The following is a 23,403-nucleotide window of genomic DNA, read 5'->3' as shown; positions in this document are numbered from 1 at the left end:
AAAGATGGAAAAGTTCAGATTCAGTGAAACTTGGATTTCTTTCAGAGGAAATAAAAGGAATTTTGGTTTGTTTCACAGATACTGTTACATGATTTGCATCTACATAAAGTAAAATTGACATGTTTTGGAGGTAAATGGGGTTTGTGCATAGAACATGGACATTTACAATTAATATTTGTAGATCGACACTTTCCTGTCGAGGATTACCCTGTGTGATCTTGAGAAAATTCTCCTGAGAGAATTCTGTGCACTTTGCAAAAATTTTGTAGTCATGTCTTGATTTAATTACTGATAATTAACATGATGCTAATTATATCTACGAATTATAATTCTGCTGAGGAAAAAACATTTTTATATGAAGGACAAAAAAAAAAGGAAAGAAGAAAAAAATGAAAACGTGCTAGCAAGCCAAATGGCAAAAGTCTGACAACTTATAAATCTGCCAAATATGTCCTGCTGCTTTACAGTGTGGCCACCCGCCAAATAGCTCTGCATTGCATCCTCAATAGGTTTGACAAGAGGAAGTGCAAAGGGACTTCACTGTAATGCTATGGCTCAATTAATAAACACTCGTTTGGAAAACCTTTAATCCTTTAAATTGAGTATCCTGTCTGAATGTGCAGTCTTGTAGCTTAACAAGAACGGGGTTAATTCTGATTAGATATCTTAAAATATTTGTTTTTAAAATATCTCATATATTAATTATGTGCCTAGGACCCATATTTTAGACAAAGGGCAAATAAAGTACAAGTCCTAGAAGGTTGGGTTAGTAATAAATAGAGCATAAGCACAAACTCTTCCTGTGTTCTACATCTGAAAATTTATGATTTTGGGTTTAAACCAAATTAAATTTTCAGGAGTAATGCTTCCATCAGGGTCTAGTGTGCTTCCATTATTCCTCAAGTTGGTTACATATAAGGTGTCCAAATGTCCAAAGTAAATATCGTTCTGTTGTTTTCAAAATCATATGTTAAGATAAATCTTACATGAGGAGGGATAAAAGATTTGCAGAATTAAACACTGGAGAAAAAAGAAAACAAACAAGAAAAGTCATCCAAAATACCTGAAGGAAATACACAGGACAGTAGAAATGTTCAATCTAGAATCATTCTTAAATATTTGTGATGGATGTTAACTTGGAGATGATTTGATCCAACTCTTAATTTTAGAGATGAACTCAATGAGGGCTTAGCGATTCTGGTCGAGTGCTATTCTTAGTGCAGTTTTGTCAACTTTGGCATTCATTAGAAACCTCTAGAGAACATGTCAAAATGCTAATTTAGAGTCCCAATGATTCATGTGTTTGGATGGTGTAGCCGAAAGCCATGTTTTCAGGGGATGCCCTAAGTGACTCTCAGGCATGTGGTCCATAGCCGTGTTTAGAAACCTTCCAGGACCCCACATTACTCCACTGCATAGTAGACAGTATGGAAGGTCATGAAGGCCGGGAGGAAGACGGCTAACTAGTAAAATGTAGGCATCCAAGAAAATAAGCATATTAATATCTCTCAACAGCCACACCCTGGGAAAGAGGAGTGAGGAGCAGTAACTCCAAATATGACACCAGTATTTCCATTTTGACCCTTGAGGTGGGACACTCCCGTTTCCAGTTCACACTCAGCATCATTCCCTATTGTCTCCTTTATTTATCTCTTTCTTTTTTTTATTTTTAATTTTTTTTAATTTTTTTTTATTTATGATAGGCACACAGTGAGAGAGAGAGAGAGAGAGAGAGAGAGGCAGAGACACAGGCAGAGGGAGAAGCAGGCTCCATGCACCGGGAGCCCGACGTGGGATTCGATCCGGGGTCTCCAGGATCGCACCCAGGGCCAAAGGCAGGCGCTAAACCACTGCACCACCCAGGGATCCCTATTTATCTCTTTCTATGTGTATTTGTGAGTGGACTCAACACCATGGGCTTATTTCAAGGAAGGAACTATCTTACTTTTTCATCTGTTCTTTACCTCTCTCCCCTCATTCCCAGAACTGTTTGCATAAAAAGGTGTTTCATAAATAACAAACTATGGAGAAGACAGGTTCCGAGAATTTGTCTCTTAGTGTGTCTTATTATAAAAAAATCAGATACCTTTCATGTTGAGACTGAACAGAACTAAATATACCCATATTCTGGTGGTCTGGGAAGATAGCTTTGAAAGTGGAGGTTTGAAAGATTCTGCTAAAAAATTGCTAGAAATGATACAGGTATCCAGCAAAGTTGAAGGATCAATGCACAGAGGTCTGCTGTTTTTCTATACACTGATAATGAAACAGCAGAAAGAGAAATCAAGGAATCGATCCCATTTACAATTACCCCAAAACCCATAAATACCTCGAAATAAACCTAGCCAAAGTAAAAGATCTATACTCTGAAAACTATAGAACACTTAGGAAAGAAATTGAGGAAGACGCAAATAAATGGAAAAACATACAACGCTCAAGAACAAATATTAAAATCTCTATATTACCCAAAGCGATCTACACATTCAATACAACCTCTATCAAAATAACCACCAGCATTTTTCACAGTGCTAGAACAAACAATTCCAAAATTTATATAGAACCAGAAAAGACCCCGGTTAGCCAAAGTGATGCCGGAAAAGAAAATGAAAGCTGGAGGCATCACAATTCTAGACTTTAAGCTGTACTACAAAGCTGTAATGATCAAGACAGAGTGGTGCTGGCACAAAAACAGACACATAGATCAATGGAACAGAATAGGGAGCCCAGAAATGGATCTAAAACTATGTAGTTAGCTAATCTTTGACAAAGCAGGAAAGAATATCCCCTGAAAAAGGACAGTCTCTTCAGCAAATGGTGTTGAGAAAATTGGACAGCCACGTGCAGAAGAATGAAACTGGACCCTCTCTTACACCAGACACACACAAAAATTCAAAATGGATAAAAGACCTAAATGTGAGACATGAATCCATCAAAATCCTGTAGGAGGACACAGGCAGTGACCTCTTTGACCTCAGCCACAGCAACTTATTGCTAGACACGTCTCCAGAGGCAAGGGAAACAGAAGCACAAATGAGCTATGGGGACTTCATCAAGATAAAAAGCTTCTGCACAGCAAAGGAAACAGTCGACAAAACTAAAAGGCAACCAATGGAATGGGAGAAGCTATTTGCAACTGACAAATTGGATAAAGGGCTAGTATCCAAAATCTATAAAGGAACTTATCAAACTCTACATCCAAAAGATAAAAAAATCCAGTTAAGAAATGGGCAGAAGATATGAATGGACGGTTCTCTAAAGAAGACATACAAATGGCTAAGAGATTAAAAATGCTCAACATCACTCATCATCAGGGAAATACAAATCAAAACCACAGTGAGATATAAATTACACCAGTTAGAATGACTAAAATAAACAACTCAGGAAACATCAGATATTGGGGAGGATGAGGAGAAAGGGGAACCCTCTTACACTGCTGGTGGGGATGCAGGCTGGTGCAGCCACTCTGGAAAACTGTGTGGAGGTTCCTCAAAGAGTCAAAAATAGACCTGCCCTACGACCCAGCAATTGCACTGCTGGGGATTTACCCCAAAGATACAAAAATAGTGATTTAAGGGGCACCTGTGCTAGTGTTTATAGCAGCTATGTCCACAATCGCCCAAATATGGAAAGAGGCCAAATGTCCATCAACTGATGAAAGGAAAAGATGATGTAGTGTGTGTGTGTGTGTGTGTGTGTGTGTGTGTGTGTGTACAACGGAATATACTCCACTATCAAAAAGAATGAAATCTTTGCCATTTGCAACAATGTAGATGGAGCTAGCATGCATTATGTTAGGTGAGGTAAGTCAGAGAAAGACAAATACCATGTAATTTTACTCATGTGGAGTTTAAGAAACAAAACAGATGAGCAGAGGGGAAAGGAAGGCAAAATAAAATAAGATAAAAACGGAGAGAGAGACAAACCATAAGAGACTCTTAACTCTGGGAAACAAATTGAGGGTTACTGGAGGAGAGGTTGGTGGGGGTGGGGTAACTGAGTGATGGGCATTAAGGAGGGCACTTGATGTAATGAGCACTGGGTGTTATATGCAACTGATGAATCACTAAATTCTATCCTTAAAATTAATACTGCATTGTTTGTTAACTAAAATTCAAATAAAATCTTGAAAGTAAAAAAAAAAAAACAAAACAATAAAAGCAGGAGTTCCTACTTGAGAAGATAACAGAAATGTTGAGATGGATGATCAAGGCTGGAATAACTTGTAGATCAATGCTCCCAGGTAGGATTTGAGGGCAACTAGTGAGGCCTTCCATCGAAATGTGTGGCCCCTAACATATTCATTAATGCCTAATATTAATTACTTTGAGTTGAGGCATTTCCCCTCTTAAAATCCAAATAATCTTGGGAAAGAGAACATATGTCACCAGTAACGATATGGCATGGGATCACCAGTAACAGAGACCTTTTCATGCATCGACGGTGGGGAATAGCTGGGTAATAGTAATAGTGGGCAACACATACATGCCAGTAAATGAGGAATAAGGAAACAAATATTTGCTGAGGGCAACTGAAGTTTCTCAGCTTTTAGATGACTGAGATGAAATCCAAGAAGCTGTTAAGTTGTTTTGATTCCATGCGGTAGCCTAAAGGGAGTAGATGTGTCAGGATGGGGAGTTAAGGAAGCGCTGGGGAAGGTGGCATAGAGGAGGAGTGTGCTGTTCTCAGCTCTTTTTCCACTGGCATATAATTAATGGTTTTTACCCAGTTGAGGACACAGACAAGTGAATAATATCAATTTGGACTTTACACTATCTCTAGAAAAATGTCGCCCACACAGCAGGCACCTGTATGGTCCTTCCACGGCTTCTAGGAGGAGCCCAGGTGAGTGGGATTAATGGGAGTGGATGGGCATCCATGAAAACCACTCTGCATTCATCTGGGTATGTGCTGTCTGATTTATTTACAGCACCATCTCTCTGTTAGCGGAAGGAAAAGAGCTAACTTAGTCAATCCATTTTTGTTTCGGCTAATAGAGAGGGGAAATGACATAGTTATGCTTATATTTTCCTTTTCGTAGAAGTATCCCAATAATGGAGTGACCAGAGTAAATGACCTTTCAATACTCAAGTTACTGCCAAAACCCAATTTTTTTTATGTATAAAATGTGGGAAATGATATTCCCCTAATAAAGTTCTTGAGGTAATTCAATGAGGTAGTACCTGTAATAGTAGCACAGTTCCTGGCCAAAGGGGAGGGCTTAATCAATGGTCTCTATGATTACAATATATGCACACTGTAAATAGTGAACAATTACAAAAACAACTGGGGTTGCCCACAGTTGTAATATTTTATTGGGTTCTTTAGACCATAAATGAGGGAAACATGCTTCAGATTCTATGAATAAGATTCTTAGGATGTTTGAATATGTGGGTAATTAAAATGTTTGCATTTTGAGCAAAGAATAGAACAAATGGGTATTTGTGTTATCTTGAGAAAGTGCTATCTAATTAATACTAAGTAGCCATACTGGGAAAGTCAAAGGCTAGGTAAAGAGTTCCGACAGCCTTCAGGGGAACCACATCTTAAAATCCACAGGTCATAAGCTGAACTTGAACGCTGGTTTTGATAGGCAATGAAATAATTTCTGTTCATCTTTAGGACTTGTAATATATGAATGGTCATAAATAAGCTCGATATTTGAAATAAAAAAAAATTTAGCTAAGACTATTCCTAGATGAGTATATAAATAGTTTAAAAATTATTATGCAAACTAAAAGAATTATATAGGTCTTTCAGCTGAATTTGGGTTATTTTCCCCCTTTAGTCAGTGATGAGAAATTTTATAGATAGATCTCATAAATACACTTATTGTTCTCTGTAAGCCTTACTTCTATGGAACATACCCATAAAAAATCATTACAATATAATTCTTGAAATTGGGAATTTTTTTATTGCATTTGCTCCAGCGGGAAATGCTCTGAGCTCTGGATCACAAGGCCTGTGATTTCATTACCATTCTGTATCTAATACCAGAAGGCACTAGGGAAGTTCTTCACATTGAGACTCACTTTTTTTTTTTTCCTAATTTTTAAAATGAGATGTATGGTTCTATCTACTACACAGGGTCAAATGACATCACAAATGTGGAATGCTTTGAAAAATCTATAAAGTGTGGTAAAATGGAAAGTTTACGTGAGTATCACCATACTCTTGCTGAGCTTCTGCTGTTCCAGTTACTGTTCCAACAAAACCTAATTAGGCAGACTCAATGCTGCCTCATGGTCAGGAACGGATGCTATCAAGCCTAACAAATACATCACAAAGCTCGATGCATATTGGGACCCTTTTGCTTTGCACGTCACTGGACAGATAGTTTGGTCCACAAGCTGATTACCATCTTTCTCTTTACATATCAAAATCTGGCCCCGCCTTCAAAGCCTCCCCTGTGTGGTTCAGCCTCAATTACCTCACTTTTCTCCGAGTTCTCTTTACTTAGTGCAACCTGAGGTCCAGATCGTTTTTCCATTACTTTGTGTCCAAGCAGACTTTGGATCCCGAGGGTAAAGAATGTATCAGATGTATGTATTTTACACCCAGCGGAATCTAGCGGAGCACCTGGCACCAGGTAAGCAGGCCTTTATTGGTTGATGGCAATATGTTGCTAGATTTGAAATCTCACGGCACAAACTTCTACTCTCAGCTAGAGAAGCAAAGGAATGTTGGGGCAGTTGGAGGACAGGAGATGAGCAAAAGGTAAATTGAGAAAACTGGGCTTAATGATGAACTACAATGGAAAATTAATTCAAATCCGTAGGTCACTTTTTTTTTAAAGATTTTATTTATTTATTCATGAGACACACACACAGAGAGAGAAAGAGGCAGAGACACAGGCAGAGGGAGAAGCAGGCTCCATGCAGGGAGACCGACGTGGGACTCGATCCCTGGTCTCCAGGATCAGGCCCCGGACTGAAGGCAACGCTAAACCGCTGAGCCACCTGGGCTGCCCCCATAGGTCAAATTTGAGGAAATGTATTGAATAGGAGATTTTAAACCAGGAAATAATGTATAATTTTATTAAACTTCAATTTAAATCAGTTTTCTAGCAATAACGTGTCAAAGATGCAGCCAGATATGTGAAAAGAATGAGAAGGGACCTAATACTTCAGGTGCCTATTATGTAACAGGGTCTGGAAAAGCGTTTCCTACGAGCTCCTAGTTAAGAGAAGGAAGTGGTTTTCTGTTAAGCTATAGGTGGGGCAAGAGAAAAATAACTCTACTGATGATACTAGGATTAAGAAAGATGGAGCAATTCTGAGATTTAAGTTTTGTGCTTTTTTTCCTCCCTCAGGATGAGAAATTATAATGGAAGACGAGCATATTTGCCAGTGCTCACCAAAATCGCCCAAGAGTGCTGAAAAATTGGGTGGTGACAGATACCAGGAAATATTTCTATGACTGCTGTAAAATTTGCAAGGGTTGTGCATGATCTCTGCAATTCATAAATAAACAGAGAAATCACATGCTAGAGAAATCATACTAGATTCTTTTACTTTCTATCAAGCTCATCAAAGTAAGTAGAATAAAAGGAATTACAAAGACATTTTTGAGGAGAGACGTTTGAACAATATGAGAAAGCAGAATGAAAGTGAGTAGCCATGGTTTTTTTTTTTTTTTTTTTTTTTTTGGAAGTCAAATAAATAGTCTTCTGTTTTTCTTTTAAGAAAACGTTGAATTCTAATGGATCTTAGACTGCATATCGTCTTTTGGGGCTATTATTTTTTATGCGGAGTAGTTAATAGAATGACATTTCCCTATTGAATCTAGATAAGAATAGGCCAAAACTGTAATTGTTTTCAGAAGTTGGAAGTCACCAAAAACATACTGCAGTGGAGAATGTAAGAGAAAAAACATGTTTAAGCCATGGGGGAAAAAAAAATAGCAGTGACATTTTGAAAGGGAATGGGGTGTCATTAAAAATTATTTCATGATAGAGGAAAATGCCATTGGCTTTGATTCTCATAGCAGATTCTCTTTCCTACCAAAGTCAGTGTTATCATTGGACTAAATAATATGCAGGTAAATTCTTGCTCTTTTCATACTTGAGTTCCAACCCGTCTCAGGATTTGTTTTCACATGTACTATAAATCAGTGGAGTAAAAGATACACATTAATAAATAACGTGAACCTTCTACGCTTAAGAGATTTGAGATTTGAGCCAGCTGGAAAAAAAAATGCATAAGCCAGTCCAAACTTGGTGGATATCTCTTTTATTTCCTTAAGTAAATTTTGCCAACCGCCAAATAGAAAAATTCTAATTTATTAATGCTTCAATGAATAATTCACTCTCAGACACTGAATGATCCAAAACAAACAAGCCAGTTTGTATATTTAGTTATATGAACTTCTCAATGTCTTGCTTCATAAATCTAAAACTTTGCTGAAGTTAAAAAAAGAAGTGTTGACCCCCACAGGCCCCACCATTAATTATCTCGCACTGCAGACATCATGTCTTCCCGTTATTCTCTAGAATCTGTCTCCTTCTTATGGCATCGTAGGGATTTGATCACTTTCTTTTCCTCTATTACGTCTGTAGGACTGAGTCCTCAGTAGGCATTGACTGACCTTTGGTACAATCTCAGTAGGTTTTCCTAGGATGTTCTGTTCTTTCTGTAAAGATGGTCTGTAAATATGATATTTATTTTCTTATATAAGTCTGCGGCAGATATTAACGTATTCGACTTTACTAATGAGAAGACTGGACTTCAGGCTGGTTGATCCATGGACGAGATCTTTTCAACCCCAAGTGCCGCACTCTTATTTTTGAGAGCGGGCCGGGGCCTGCTGGAAGCCCTGTTCCTTGCCACTAACCACTCTGCCCCATGAGCACCTAGCAGGCCCACACTCTCCCGAGCTTCTGCCTGAGACATGCTTAGAGATGTCTTGCCTGACCCCCCGGGCCCAAACTGCGACCTCTTTATACTCTCCTGTTCACCAGATACTTTCCCCTCAGGGTTTATAACGAGTTGGGATTTTGCATTTGTGCGATGACTGATGCATGCGTCGCAGACTGCCCCCCAAGCTCTGTGAGGGTAGGGGTGCTATCCCTTTTTCTCTCCCTGCTGCACCGATAGTGCCCGTCTTAGACACGCTGCCGAGCGAGCACTCAATGAACACTGGTGAAAGAATGAATTAAAGTAAGATTCCACCCCAAGCCTTTAAGAAGACTCTAGAGTCATGGCTTCACCTACTGCAGGAGTGGTTGCTGGGTTCCCACAGTCACCCCTTGTATATGAATTTTTAAGTCCTGGTGGCTGTATTTGCACTATCCTATATCCTATACGCCATACTGTCATATTGAAACTAGGCTAGGGGCTAATTGGCAGCAGGTTCCATAGTTTACCTTTCTAGTAAGTGAAGCATGTAGTTGGTTGGTCCTCAGTAAATACTTACTAACCGGTGGAGAACTGATCCTAAAGTTTAATCTCCTATAGGGCATTCTCTATTTCGCGAAAGCCATATTTCTGGCAAGCTTTGCTCTTCTGTTATAATGACTGACAATCAGAGTCGTCATTTTTTTTTTTCTTCTCTATTCCCAGATGTTTGCAGTGATTAAGCTTTCAAATCCTTGGAAAGGTGAACGGCACTATTTGTGGCAGGCTCCATATTTTTATTATGTAGCCCACAACTCTTAAACCAATACAGAAATTCACTCAGATTGAAAAATGAACACTTTCCACATTTAAAAGAAAAAGAGTTACATATTTTTGGAGTTACAGACATTCTTTATCCCCTTTTATAAGATCCAGAACCCATGGCTGGGCACAAAGAAGGAGGTTTTATACTTTTCTGCTTGTGGGTCTTTTTTTATTTTTTTCATCCACCCGCCCCCCCCCCCATCCCCTCTGTTCTTTTTGCTCTTCATGGTTTTGTGCTAACTTCAGAGCTGCAGACAAGTCATAGATCATAGATTTATATATATATATATATATATATATATATATATATATATATATGAGCTAAAAGCAGGAATGCTAAAATGATTTCTTTCTCAGGCTTTAAAGATAGATGGTAGGTCAAGACACCTGAGTTCATAGCCAAACATACTAAGGCACAGAGCAACATGGCAGTAATTTGAGTCGTGAGTGCCAAAAGTGCTTGTTCAGCACTAACAAGAAATTGGAGAACAGGATCAGTATAATCTCATATTCTTATTAAATTAAAAAAAAATACAGAGTAATGCCAAGTTTATGACATGAACTGACAAGACCAAAAAAAAAAAAAAAAAAAACCAAACCAAAACAAAACAAAACCAAAAACAAGACACACAACCCAATTTTTCTAATCCTTCGTCCTCTGCAGGCATAGGAAAGAATAAAAATCAGCCCCGTGGCATGAGTTATAGATGAAGTATCTGCCTTTAGCTTGGAATTTCCTGGCATTTTTCAGCTTGTGACATAGACTTGATGTGATTAAACAAAGGATTTTCTCCAATTTTAAAGTCCCCCCCCTTTTTTTTTTCAAAGCAGAATCTAATATGCTCACCCCCCCCCCTTTTTTGTGTGTGTGTTTTAAATCAGAGCAGATGCCTCTGTTTTCTGAGCTGGTTACCAGACTGAGGAATAAATGAAGAGTGGAGCCCTGTTCTGCTAGAGGCGCAGAAAACAGTCCCCATATTTGCCTTTCAGAACTGCCTGTTATCCCTGAGCTCCTCAGAGGCAGGGCCCGTGTTCCTCCACAGGATGGGGCTGGGCAGAGGGTGGCTTCCCCTGAATGGGATTTTCTTGGACTCACTTGGAGGAGTCCTCTGAGGAAGCACAACGTTGGGGTCAAGCTCTCTCACTTTCTGAGCAAGCAAGAAAGGGAGCCGGAGGGGCACTTTGTAGGGAAGTATAGGGTTGTCAAAATTGCTATTGCCATTTTCTTCTTCCTAAAGAAAGAGGTGAACTAGAGAAATGTAAGGATGGCTGGTAAACGGAGCGAAGCTGTGAACTGTCCTGGGAACCTTCTGGGTGTACCTGGGTTGGGCATCCAGGATTCTCTGCATCCTTGGTATTTTTGTGGGATGGGCCAGGTAGGGATGGGTTACAAGGCCAACCTGCTATGCGAAGCCCTTTACCCCTAAGATAGTGATGGTCTCCTTTACTGATGGGCAAGAATTAGACTAGGCCATCAGGGCGTGAGCAACCAACAACAAATACTGGGGGAAGGAGAAGAAGATCAGAGACAAACGTTACCCTAGTCCTTCCTTCTGTAGGGGAGAGTGCAGGGAGCCAGGAATTTCTCCTTGCTTTCCTTTCAGTTGCGATGGTCTTGAACATGCAGTGGAGGTGTGTGATCTCAATTATTCTGGAACTGGCCTCCTGCTCCTAAATTGTCTCACTGCAGAAATATTACCACTTACAAATGTATTTGCAGTAGTAAATAATTTTTTAATAATCTTTATTTTGTGTGTATTTTTTATTGGAGTTTGGTTTGCCAACATATAGAATAATATGCAGTGCTCATCCTGTCAAGTGCCCCCCTCAGTGCCCGTCCCCCAGTCACCCCTTCCTCCCACCCACCTCCCCTTCCTCTACCCCTTGTTCGTTTCCCAGAGTTAGGAGTCTCTCATGTTCTCTCACCCTCACTGATATTTCCCACTCATTTTCTCTCCTTTCCCCTTTATTCCATTTCACTATTTCTTATATTCCTCAAATGAATGAGACCATATGATGCCTGTCCTTCTCCAACTGACTTACCTCACTCAGCATCATACCCTCCAGGTTCATCCACGTCAAAGCAAATGGTGGGTATTTTCGTTTTTTTTTTGTTTTGTTTTTTTTTTTAATGAATTTTTTTTATTGTATTTTCGTTTCTAATGGCTGAGGAATATTCCATTGTCCACATAGACCACAGCTTCTTTAATCCATCATCTGTCGATGGACACCGAGGCTCCTTCCACAGTTTGGCTATTGTGGACGTTGCTGCTAGAAACATCGGGGTGCAGGTGTCCCGGCGTTTCAGTGCATCTGAATCTTTGGGGTAAATCCCCAGCAGTGCAATTGCTGGGTCATAGGGCAGATCAATTTTTAACTCTTTGAGGACCCTCCACACAGTTTTCCAGAGTGGCTGCCCCAGGTCACATTCCCACCGACAGTGCAGGAGGGTCCCCCTTGCTCCGCATCCTCTCCAACATCTGTTGTTTCCCGTCTTGATTTTCCCCATTCTCACTGGGGTGAGGTGGGGTCTCACTGTGGTTTTGATCTGTATTTCCCTGATGGCAGGTGATGCGGAGCATCTTCTCATGTGCGTGTTGACCATGTCTAGGTCTTCCTCGGTGAGATTTCTGTTCATGTCTTCTGCCCATTTCATGATTGGATTGTTTGTTTCTTTGCTGTTGAATTTCATAAGTTCTTTATAGATCTTGGATCTAGTATCCAAGTATCCTTTATCTGATGGGTCATTTGCAAATATCTTCTCCCATTCTGTAGGTTGTCTTGTAGTTTTGTTGTTTAATAATTAAATTTTAATAATATTAATGATGATAAACTTAATAATAATTGAATAATAATTCAGTAAATAATTATAGTGAGGGTTAGAAGAAAGGGATTCAGGGGCACCTGGGTGGCTCAGCAGATGGGTGTCTGCCTTTGGCTCAGGGTGTTACTCCGGGGTCCTGGGATTGAGGTCCCCGCATGGAGCCTGCTTCTCCCTCTGCCTGTGTCTCTGCCTCTCTCTGTGTGTCTCTCATGAATAAGTAAATAAAATCTTAAAAAAGAGAGAAGAGGATTCATATCTCAGGGTAAATTCATTTATTAAAATTATTTTCTCTACCTGTAGGTCAGCTTTACAAAGAAAAGTAAAATACGGATTGATGGAAGGATGGAGGAATTGTTTCAATGGCTATGGCGGGGAACTTGAAGAATTCTTGCCCCAGTGATATGACCATGCATACCTCAGCAAGCTTCTTGGGACTCAGAATATGTGTATGTGTAAAATAACTGTGTGCGTACAAGTGAATGTGTTGGCCAACTTGGATGATATCTAAGGTTCTTTCTAGAAAGCCCTGATATTCTATGCACTAATGGGGAACTGCTTTTTGAGAAAGGGGCAGGCCCCAGGGCATCATGTGGGCAGGGAGCTTTGGAGTAGCACTGAGGATTTAAAATATGGGGTTTTCTATTGGCAAAAACATATTTTTGATTGGAATCTATACTTATGTATGAGACATGTTTCTTTGGGTTTATTCTTTTTTTAAATTTTTGGGGGGGTTTATTCTTTACAAAGAAATACCATTTGCAGCACAGTTTGGTGTGTGTGTGTGTGTTATTTGGTCATTATCTTCTTGTAGCTCTTCTACAGCCTATCCCCACTTATAATGTAAATTTTTACTAGTTAGTTCATAGATTCTTGACTTTAGAGGCTTAATGACTATAGTTAAATACATATTAAGGCACATTAGAGATTTACATTAAGAAAAGCAAAATGAACTTAAAATTGTTTTGCACTAAAATAAACTTTTTTTGGGGGGGGTGGGTAAATGGTTTCACCATCCACTCACTTTTCTGAATACTTATAAACCATCTATTCAATAAGGAAATCATGTATGAAAATGTTGCATCAGGAACTGCCCGGTGCTTTGAGAGTTTAAGCACCACCGATCATATGTTTCTTGGCACCGTTCAAACAGAATAATACAAATGTTGTGCTAAAAAGTGCTAGAATTGATTTAAGCCCGTGCTTTCATTTTTAACCCATAAAGGCCCTCTGAAGCCCCTAGAAAAGAAACCTGTAAGTCCACAGAAGCAGCCCATTTAACATCACCACCGACCACCTTTAACTCTGTAAAATGTCGAGAGCATGAAGGAATTAGCCACGGAAAAATAACTGGGATTTCCCCTAGTAGCTTTGGAAAATGATGGGCCCAGAAGAGTAATAGACTCTATCCCAAAGGAAGTGACGTGCAGGGAAGCTTGCAGATGAGCGGAAGACCTTAGCAGTGGGGTTTGGAAGGTGACACGAGTCAGAATCAGTCACTCCCTCTGAAGGTTTCTCAGGTGCTTTCCTTGGGGGCCTGATTCAGAAAGTGCCGGAGATCTCACCTGTCATACACTGAACTATGGATGTGACCATCCCTCCAACGTTCTTCTGACGGCTCCTCAAGCAAGAGAACAGTGGCGTTTACTTCTGGAGCCTCCATAACTGTGGTTCCCAAGGTCCAAATGCTGATCACTGGAACCAGGTGTGTCTTGCTGCCTCTGAACTATGTCACTTGACTGCTTGAAATTTTCACTCCCAAGCACAGTAATTGTCTCAGGTGTGACGCAGCCACACGGAGCGCTCACTTTCCGCCTCCACCTCTCTGCACTGCAGTCCTTGTCATAACTGTCCACCTGGTCCCAGTCCAGCCCCCCCAAAGCTATCCTTGATTCTTTCTGCCATTCATTCCTTGTCTTCCAATTCTTTGGCAAAAACCACCTGCAAAACTTATTCTTAAACCTCTTCTTCATTTCTAATGGTCGCTTTAATTCAAACGGGATTGACCACCGTGGGAGCATGTTCCGGCTCCCACGCTTGTCTCTGTTCTAGCCCAAATCAGACTCCAGCAGCCAAAGTCGTCTTTGGAAAAGTTAGATCCGAGCACATCACAGCTGTTCTAACTCCTCCACTGGATTCCCTATTGCACCGAGAACAAAATCCCAAATTATTTCTGAGATCACAAAGCCTTGCCCTGGCACGTCATACTTCCTCGACCTCCTCTCGTGCCACTCTGCCCATCACTCACCGTGTTTCAGCCCCACAGGCCTGGTGTCTCTTTTTGAACGCAAAATTCGGTCACGCGCTTGTTCTTTCCGAGGAGCCAGTGCTGTCACCGAGGGCCATGGCTCCTTCACTCAGTCTGGTGTCTACTTCTCAGTGAGGTCTCATGTGGCCTCTGCCTACAGTAGCGCCCACCCTAACACCCCTGGTCTCTGCTGCATCATTCTGTTGTTGTTGTTGTTGTTGTTGGAGCACCTTTTCCCTTGTAAACATTCTTGCTGTTCATTTTTTATGTGTTTGTTGCTTGCTTCCTGCCACGTCACTCACTCCTTATTAGAGCAGAAGGTCTGTGTAAGCAGAAGCCTGGCCTGTTTTGTTCTTCGTCGCAGTCCTGGTCCAGAGAAAGGCCTAGGACCCAGCAGAGCTCCAAAAATAATTGATGACAGAGTGAATGAATCCACTTCCACATTTCCAATCCCTTTCCTGCCTTCCACCTTTAGTGAGAAGCATATAATCACCCTGTTGGTATGGAAATGTGTGTAGGTGGTGAGGGAAGATAAGGAAACCATAAAAGGTGGTGTGGATTCCCTCACCTATCTTGGTGGCCTACCATCAGACACAGAGCAGGTGCAAGGTGGCCTCGATGGAAATGCAGGGAGGTCTGAGAACGCCTTCCTCATGCCACTTCCCTTGGTACCATGACATGATCAATGATATTCGAAGTGAAATATGAAGAAGGCCCTTGTCCGTCGCTGGTCAGGAGTTGTTTTACTGGGCTCACCATTCTCATTGGCTTACATGAAATCGAGGGTGCCTATGATAGGCCGACCTTGTTCCTGTTCTTGGGGCTCTGGGTCATAGAAAATAGCCTTGGTGGACTTAAACGTTTCTCTGACACGTGCACCTGCGCACACACACCACGTACCCACGTGCGCGCACACATGCCCTGACCTTCAGAAGGCGTATGCTTTGGAACATACCGAGATTCTCTGATATCAAAGAGCTTGAAATATATTTGGGAAGACGGAACGCATACACAAGGAAATTATTTACTCATTTGAAGAATATTTACTTGAAGAAAAGACTTAAAAAATATTTAACAGCATAATAATATATGCCAAAGGGACCAGGGAGAGCTAAAGACACCAATGACTTCAGAAGCAAAGGGAGATGACTATGAGTAAACGGGATTACAGAGGCCTTCAGCCACATTCTACTAAGTTTAGGGGATGCTGTGAGGCTGGGAGAGAACAGTTTTTCCAATAGGTTGGAACGAAATACTCTTTTTTGGGGGGGGCGGGCAAGGTACTGTGAGAATCAAAGTTAAGTCACAGGCAATTAGCAACAATGAACATAACCAACATATCACCTAAATTTTAAAATAATGGGCCGAAGGATAAGATGTTTTTATATTCTTAACTATTAAGATTTCTATCAGAAAAAAGGATGACTCCCTGTTCTCTGTGTGGATTCATATTTATCTCTAGGTTTTTCAGAACCTGATTTTCAGGCAGATTATAGAGTTCCTTTATTCTTCTTTTCACACATACTGCGTTTCTTTTTCCAGTTAGCAACTCTGGTAGGAGAGAGAAGCTTCCTCTAGTCATGTTTTTTTTTTCTTTTCCTTTCTTTTCCTTTCTTTTCTTTTCTTTTCTTTTTTTTCTTTTCTTTCTTTTCTCTTAAGGTTAGCAGCTCTATAGAAAATCGTGCAAAGAGAAGTTTGAAACAAACTGTTTAAGCGAGATCGTAGGGTTATCTGGTGATTTTCATTCTCTGTGCTGTTGGTATCACGCACGATCATAACGTGCATAGATGGACACAGTTACGGGTGCATAATTGTGAATGAGGCCCTGACTTGGGGCAGTGTATCAGGCAAGTTTTGGGACTGTGCTTTGGGCTGCTCTCCACAGCTCTTCTGTAAGATGCTGGCCCTCTTCTAAGAGTTCCTTTCACAGCTGCATGGGCTTTTTCAAATGGTTAGAGAATACTGCTAGATTTGTCTAGTGTCTTCACACAGCACTTCTCAGGACTCTGCTGCTCTAAATTAATATAATTTCCAAAAGGGAAATCCTTACGACTTGAGAAAATGCAAAGTACAGGCAAAACAAAGTGGCTTGGTTCATATAAGCTCTCCTCTGAAAAAGACAAAGGCAAATCTGCTCTTTGATTATTTAGACAAATTTGATATGTTTCAGTTTTCATTCATTTGCAGTTCTTCAGTAGGGACTTTTTTTTTTTTTAATCAAAGATTAGTGGGATGAGAGTTTCTAGGGTCATCCCTGAATAAGACATTTGCTGGTTGAATAGCTGTTACAGCTGAATTCTTTATCAGAAAGACTGCACTAGGCAGCTGAATATTTTATTGCCTTTTTTCAGTCTAGTTAACAAGGGAGAATAATCCATTGAGAAGTGCATAAATACATATTCAACTTATACTGGAGGAATTTAAAAAGTGTTTCTGGAAATGCCATGGGCATTTTATGGATTGGGAGCGCTTTCACTTTTCAAATTTAAAATGTGTATCATAACCATAAAATTTTTGATGATCTTAGGGAAAAAAAAATCACTTGTTTCCCAAAACTTATGTCTGAAACAGATTGGCTTCATGAAACTCCCCTTTATGGGGAGAAAATTTTTATGAAATCTAGGGCTTAGAGTTGAATCAAGACCATTTATATCTTAAATCATGTTTATTTATGCCTGGCAAATACATCCTGGCTTAGACATCTCTTTTATGATCTCCAGTTTGTAAGTAGTGAGTGTACGGAGTGTGCATGGGATTGCATCCAGTGTTTATATGACTTACGATGCGTGGCTTCAGTTGATTCCCTCAGGATAAAGGGAGACGTACCTGAGGCCCCTGCCGCACGTATAACTGATCTATTCCGACAGCAGGCACCTCTCAGGACAACCACGGAGATGCATCCTATTAACTCTTACCATAGCTCAGCACAATTTGCTACTTTCCAAATTATGAAATGAATGAATATATTCATTCAATAGAATTCATTTCTTTACATATAAGATAATGACAGTCCTATTTATTACATCTTTCTGGAGATACTCCAAACGAAAACTTGATTATGTAACAAGAGCACTGCTTCGTCTTTATGAGAATTTCTTTTCCTTTTCATGGTCCTCCAAACATAAAGTATACCTTGCAAGTCAAAAATATTCTTGGCACAACAAAGCCATTTACTTTAAACAGAAGCTGAAGAAAAATATCAATCCACTACAGTGGGATTTTCCTCCTATTTTTAATATAAACTGTGATATATATATAATCATATATACATATGTATACCTACATATGTATATATGATATATATATCACATATATATATATATAAATCTTTCTTTTTCTGTCCTATAGTGGTGAAAATAAGGTAAAATTCAATTCAGATATAAGAAGGAACACTTGTTAATGCAGAAACTTATTTGCTAATCTCAAATTGAATTTGCTTGCTTGTCCTAAATTGATATGCATTAACCTTCAAGTGAAGGATCATTATGTATTCCCAGTTCATGAAAATCATGGATTTACATCAGGAAAAAACTGGAAACTGGAAGGTGGAGGGAAGGAACTGTCTGATACAGGACAGCTGATGTCCCAGTCTTAGTATTTCTATATTTCAAGACCCTATGAGATTTTTTGGTTCAAGAGTTCCTACATAGTGGCATTGAGGGGGGTGGCGGTGGTGTTTCTATTATTTCTACAATGCAAGAGTTTCGGTTCCCAAGTTTTCCAAACTTTTGGGGCCAACATTCACTTAATTGTGAGCAAAAAGAAACAGAAATCCTATTTCACAAAGTTTTTCATTCCCATTGTGTTTCTTATGTTTTTATTAGGTATTAGACCATATAGACAATCTGTAAGATACATATAATTTCTGTTTCAGAGATGAGGAAACTGGGACTCAGAAAAGCTAAGCAAATGCTCATGGTCATTGTTATTAAATACAGCTGAGACTTAAATGTAGGTCTCTCTGATTATAAAACCCATGCTGTTTCTCCTGTGGGATGCTTCCAGTGACTTCAGAGCCTTTTGCTTTCTTCCATAATTCTCAGTGCTTTAAATATTTAATCATTCTTTGACATTTCTCTGAACGTGCTCCAGATTTTCTAAGTCCTGGTTGAGAGTCTGTTGGGAGCCCTCCACTAAAGGGCAAGTCTCTCTCTGGAGGAAGTTCTTACCTTTTCAGTGAAATGTGGTGAAAATGAAGATCAACATCAGGCTTCAAATTGGTGGCATAAGGAGTTGGGGGTTGGTGGGCACAAGGGGATTTGCATGTGGGGTTTTTGGCCTTGCTAGAGTCTTTATGTGGTAGAAATTTCCCTCAAGCTCCCTGTGGTTCAGGGTGCAAGACTGAGGTGTTGGGGGTAAAGCTGAAGAAGTAGGAGGGTCTCTGTGAGATGGCGAGAGGGGTGGACAAAGGAACTTGCAATGACTAAGGGTGACGTGGCATAGGAGTGGGGTGATCTCCCCATCTCTGTGGGGAATATGACACGCCTTGGTACGCTGCGGCTGGTGGCAGCATAGGGTGCATCAGGGCCTGTTTCCAGGAGCATCGAAGGTACCATCAGCCCTGGTGGTAGAGTGGCATTTTGGTGAGGGGTACATGAGCATAAGGACAGAATGCCCTAGAGTCTACAAACTATTAGAGGGACATACTTAAGGCAGCTTCTCAGACTCCCAGAAATACCCAGAGCAGACCCTAAAGGGCTCCATTGGAGTGTGTGTATGAATAGGGGGTAAATTTTGGCTTATTACTTTTATCTCTTAACCTGACTACTTCTACTACTACTACTACTACTACTACTACTACTACTACTACTACTATGAGAACACTGGATCAGTGGAGCATTTGGGTCCTAAGTTGTGGAGATTGATAAGCTTCTCAAAACAAAACTTTAATGTTGCAAAAATTACTGACTGGAGAATTGGGAAGTTTGTTAAGAATTCAAGTAAACCAGAGGACTCTGGGTCTCTGCACTGCAGAGGCAGGACTCCCCATCTTCTGGCTGCAGGTTGGCATGAGCGATAGAATGAAATCACAGGACGTGGGTTCTAGCACTCTGCTCTAAAAGCATTACTCAGCTCCTGGTTCCTCTGCGTCTTCTACACTCCCTCCAGAGGACAAAGAGTTTCCACTGTTAATTTAGTATTTTTGAGACACTCAGACCAATAATTTTATCTGCTTTTCACCCTACGGCTTATGTAACCAGAAATTATTGCAATGTCGGAGCACATTAATGAAGAAAGTAGCTCTAAGTCTGTGGTTCTTGCTTTCAGTGCTTTTTTTTTTTTTTTTTTTTTTTGGCCTCATCGATTCAAAATTGTTCCCCTGCAGTTTCTGTGTAGGAAAGTTATTTTCTAATCCACTGTTCTGGACTTTAAATATTTAATCGGGTGTAGCTTTAATCATCTCTTTGGAAATTCTGTTGATTGTTTAAGAAGTTGATCCAGCCTCTGTCCTGTTGACTCAACATCAAGACACCTACCACTTCCGTAAAGAATCCAGTATAGGGACACCCGAGGGGCTCAGTGGTTGAGCATCTGCCTTCAGCTCAGCGCGTGATCCCCAGGGGCCTGTTTTCGAGTCCTGCATCAGGTTCCCCGCATGGAGCCTGCTTCTCCCTCTGCCTGTGTCTCTGCCTCTCTCTGTGTGTCTCTCAGGAATAAATAAAATCTTAAGAAAAAAAAAAGAAAGAACCCAGTATAATTACAGATTTGATAGAAAATCTAAAGCAAAGAGGAAGAGAAAAAGTTGAAATGGAACAGAGTATATGTGTGTGGGGAAACCCATGTGGTAGGTCTCCCTTCTCAGTTTCAGAAAGTGCATGGAATCCTCATGCACATTTGAACACACATCCCTGCAAACAGGACTAAAAGGACAGATGAATAGAGGACCGAAGGCCAGGCCTTTAGAAATATGGGGGAGAAACCCATGGCTAGCTAGACAATGGTAAATTATTGTAGAATAAAAATGAAATGCTGTTTATTTCCATTATACTTCATGTCAGAAAAAAAAAAATTCAAGTCTCTCTTTTTCTCTCTCTCTCTCTTTTTTAAGGCAAGGTACTTAACGCACTATTTCCCAAAGTGTATTCTGGGGAAATACCAGCTCTGCCACATGCTAACCAGAAACCAGTTTTTTTGGTCTCATGGCCAAATGCGTTTGGGAAGTATTGTTACATGAGGCCAGTCCCATCTCTGCACCCCTGGACTTTTCAAGACTTTAATCAACAAATAGGCTCTGTGACTCTTCGGTGTGAGCTCCACGCTCACATACACTCTCCTTTTCCTCTGATGTCATTTTTAGGGCCAGAGAAACCACTTTGTGTTAGCTTACTGGCGAGCCACTTCTTAGATGTGACTTATCCAGGCAGATTATGGGATCAAGACAGCTAACAGAACTGTTTTCCCACTGAAATCATTGGCATGGCAGACACTTGGACAGAATTCTTCATAGCTAAGTCTAGAATTATTTTGTATCTAAATTAAAGAGTTTCCCAAAAAGTTATCTAGAACAAGTACTTCTTAAGTAAGAGCTATGGGTTTTGTGTTCATAACTACTCCCTAGAAAAATCAAAGTTTTTTTTTGTTCTTCAAAATTCAGACCTTAAAAAAACAAAAACAAAAACAAAAACAAAAGATTCAGACATTTATTTATTTATTTATTTATTTATTTATTTATTTATTTATTTTAGAAAGAGAGAGAGAGAGAGAGAGGGCACTCATGAGCCAGGGAAGGGGGCAGAGGGAGACAGAGAGAAAATCCCAAGCAGGCTCCACGTTCATCATGGAAGCCAACGCAGGGCTCCACCTCCTGACTCTGAGATCAAGAGCAGGACGCCGGGTGGACTGAAGCACCCTGGAGCCCATGGAAAATCAAGCTTTGAAACCGAAACTCTACAACGGGCTTGAAGAACTTACTGTCCCCTCCTCAGGAGATATTTGGGAATACAGATGCTGGCTGAGGATGTTTCCAGACCACGAAGCCAGAAGACAGGAATTAGCATGTGTCGTGTACGTGGCTGACATTAGGCTTTTAATTGCCGAGGCAACCATTTCAAAGGCTTCCTTCTTGAATAAACTCCTGCCAGCTGGTGGCAGGGCTCCTGACAAAACTCCAGGTAAGGAACCAGATGGCCTCAACCATTAAGTCCCCCTTTTGGAAAGTCCTCGTTAACCCAGATAACTGACCACCTGCGTGACTCTGCTTATTCCTAATTCCAGTTGTTAATGTTTCAAATTTGCCAAAACAGAGTGAACCTGCAAAACCCTCCAACCCCAGTAGATGCAGAGACCCTAGTCAGTACTCCAGCCTCTATTTGTGACTGCGCTGTGGTCCACAGGTGTGCTGCGTATTCTCTAGGAACTATGAGTTATAAATCTTGTTCTTCAAAGTTCTATGAGTTTTTTTTTTTTTTTTTTTGTTTTTTTTTTTTTTTTTTTTTTTTTGCTTAGGTGGGCTTTGCAGTCGTGATAACCTCAGGGGCCAGTGCAGCCACGATGGCTTTAGTTGGGGAAATGTCCGTGGGAGCTCACCTCACATAGTATGGCCCAGGTGAGTACCCCAGGTACTTGTAGCTGATAGCATCATTGTCAATAGGCTGAGCCCAACAAAACAGCATGACGATAAACAATATGACTTAGGAATTCTCTCTCTACAGGAGTCAGTCCTATTTGAAAGGTAATATTTTCAGTCCTCCATCCTGGGGCATATTGCTGGGGGCTGACGTATGGGCTTCCAAGTTGCCCTTGATGCTTGGCTAGAAAGACTTTTTCCCAGACTTTTTCCTATGCCACCCTGGGCCCAAGACTCACCTGCTGGGGAATTTGCAAGCGTAGCTTTATATGCCAAAGGAATGGAACCTGATGGTGTCCAAAGACAAGTGAAGTGGAAACTTACTTTAAAAATTCATTATTTAAAATATTCTAACTCAGAAGCAATGATAATTAAGCATTCAGAAAATCAGGCAAATGCGCTCTCTAAAATGATACAGGAGGAGAATTCCATAGGCATCTTCTTGCCCCAGCCCTCAGGATGGGACTTTGAGAGGCATACACTCCTCTTAGCTTAGAGAAAGTGTGGCAATCCCAGCTAGGAGCAGGAAAGAGGCTGCAGACTTCTTCCTGGGCCCTTCGGCAGGAAGCTGCAGGGAAAGACCATGTTCCCCATCATTTTAAAGGTCCTGAGGGCACTACTGGAAATTCACTGGAGGAAAAGCCAGGAAAGCCACCTACATCTTCCACCTTTCTAATTTCTCACTATAGTTTTCTATTTTTTTCCCCCAACCCAAGTTAAAAATTATAATGTAAAACCAAGATGGCTTGTAGCAAAGAATGATCCAGGTATGTGACTAATTCCTACAACTCCAGACCTTTAGGCTTCCTAGAAATAGGTCTTTCACTTTATTGTATATAAAAAAACCTATATATAGATTTTGCAAACAGTTCACAATTAGCTAAACTATGGCCATTTCCTGTATGCATAGTGTCATTCTGTGAAGCCACTCAGGCTTTGTCTTACATTTTGCCAGAGGTTTGTATTGTAAAAAATTGTAGGTCGTATAAAATTTTAATTTTGAATAACAAGGAAGAATTATTACTTTAAAAAAATTAACGCTGGCTAAAGGGGAACAAGGGAAGAAAAAAGTCACATTTTGATACTGAAAACAACTGTGATGCATGTGATG

This window comes from Nyctereutes procyonoides, unplaced genomic scaffold (assembly GCF_905146905.1).
Source record: "Nyctereutes procyonoides isolate TBG_1078 unplaced genomic scaffold, NYPRO_anot_genome, whole genome shotgun sequence".
NCBI lineage: Eukaryota > Metazoa > Chordata > Mammalia > Carnivora > Canidae > Nyctereutes > Nyctereutes procyonoides.
The sequence above is the reverse complement of the archived record's forward strand: the minus strand, read 5'-3'. Positions refer to the sequence as shown.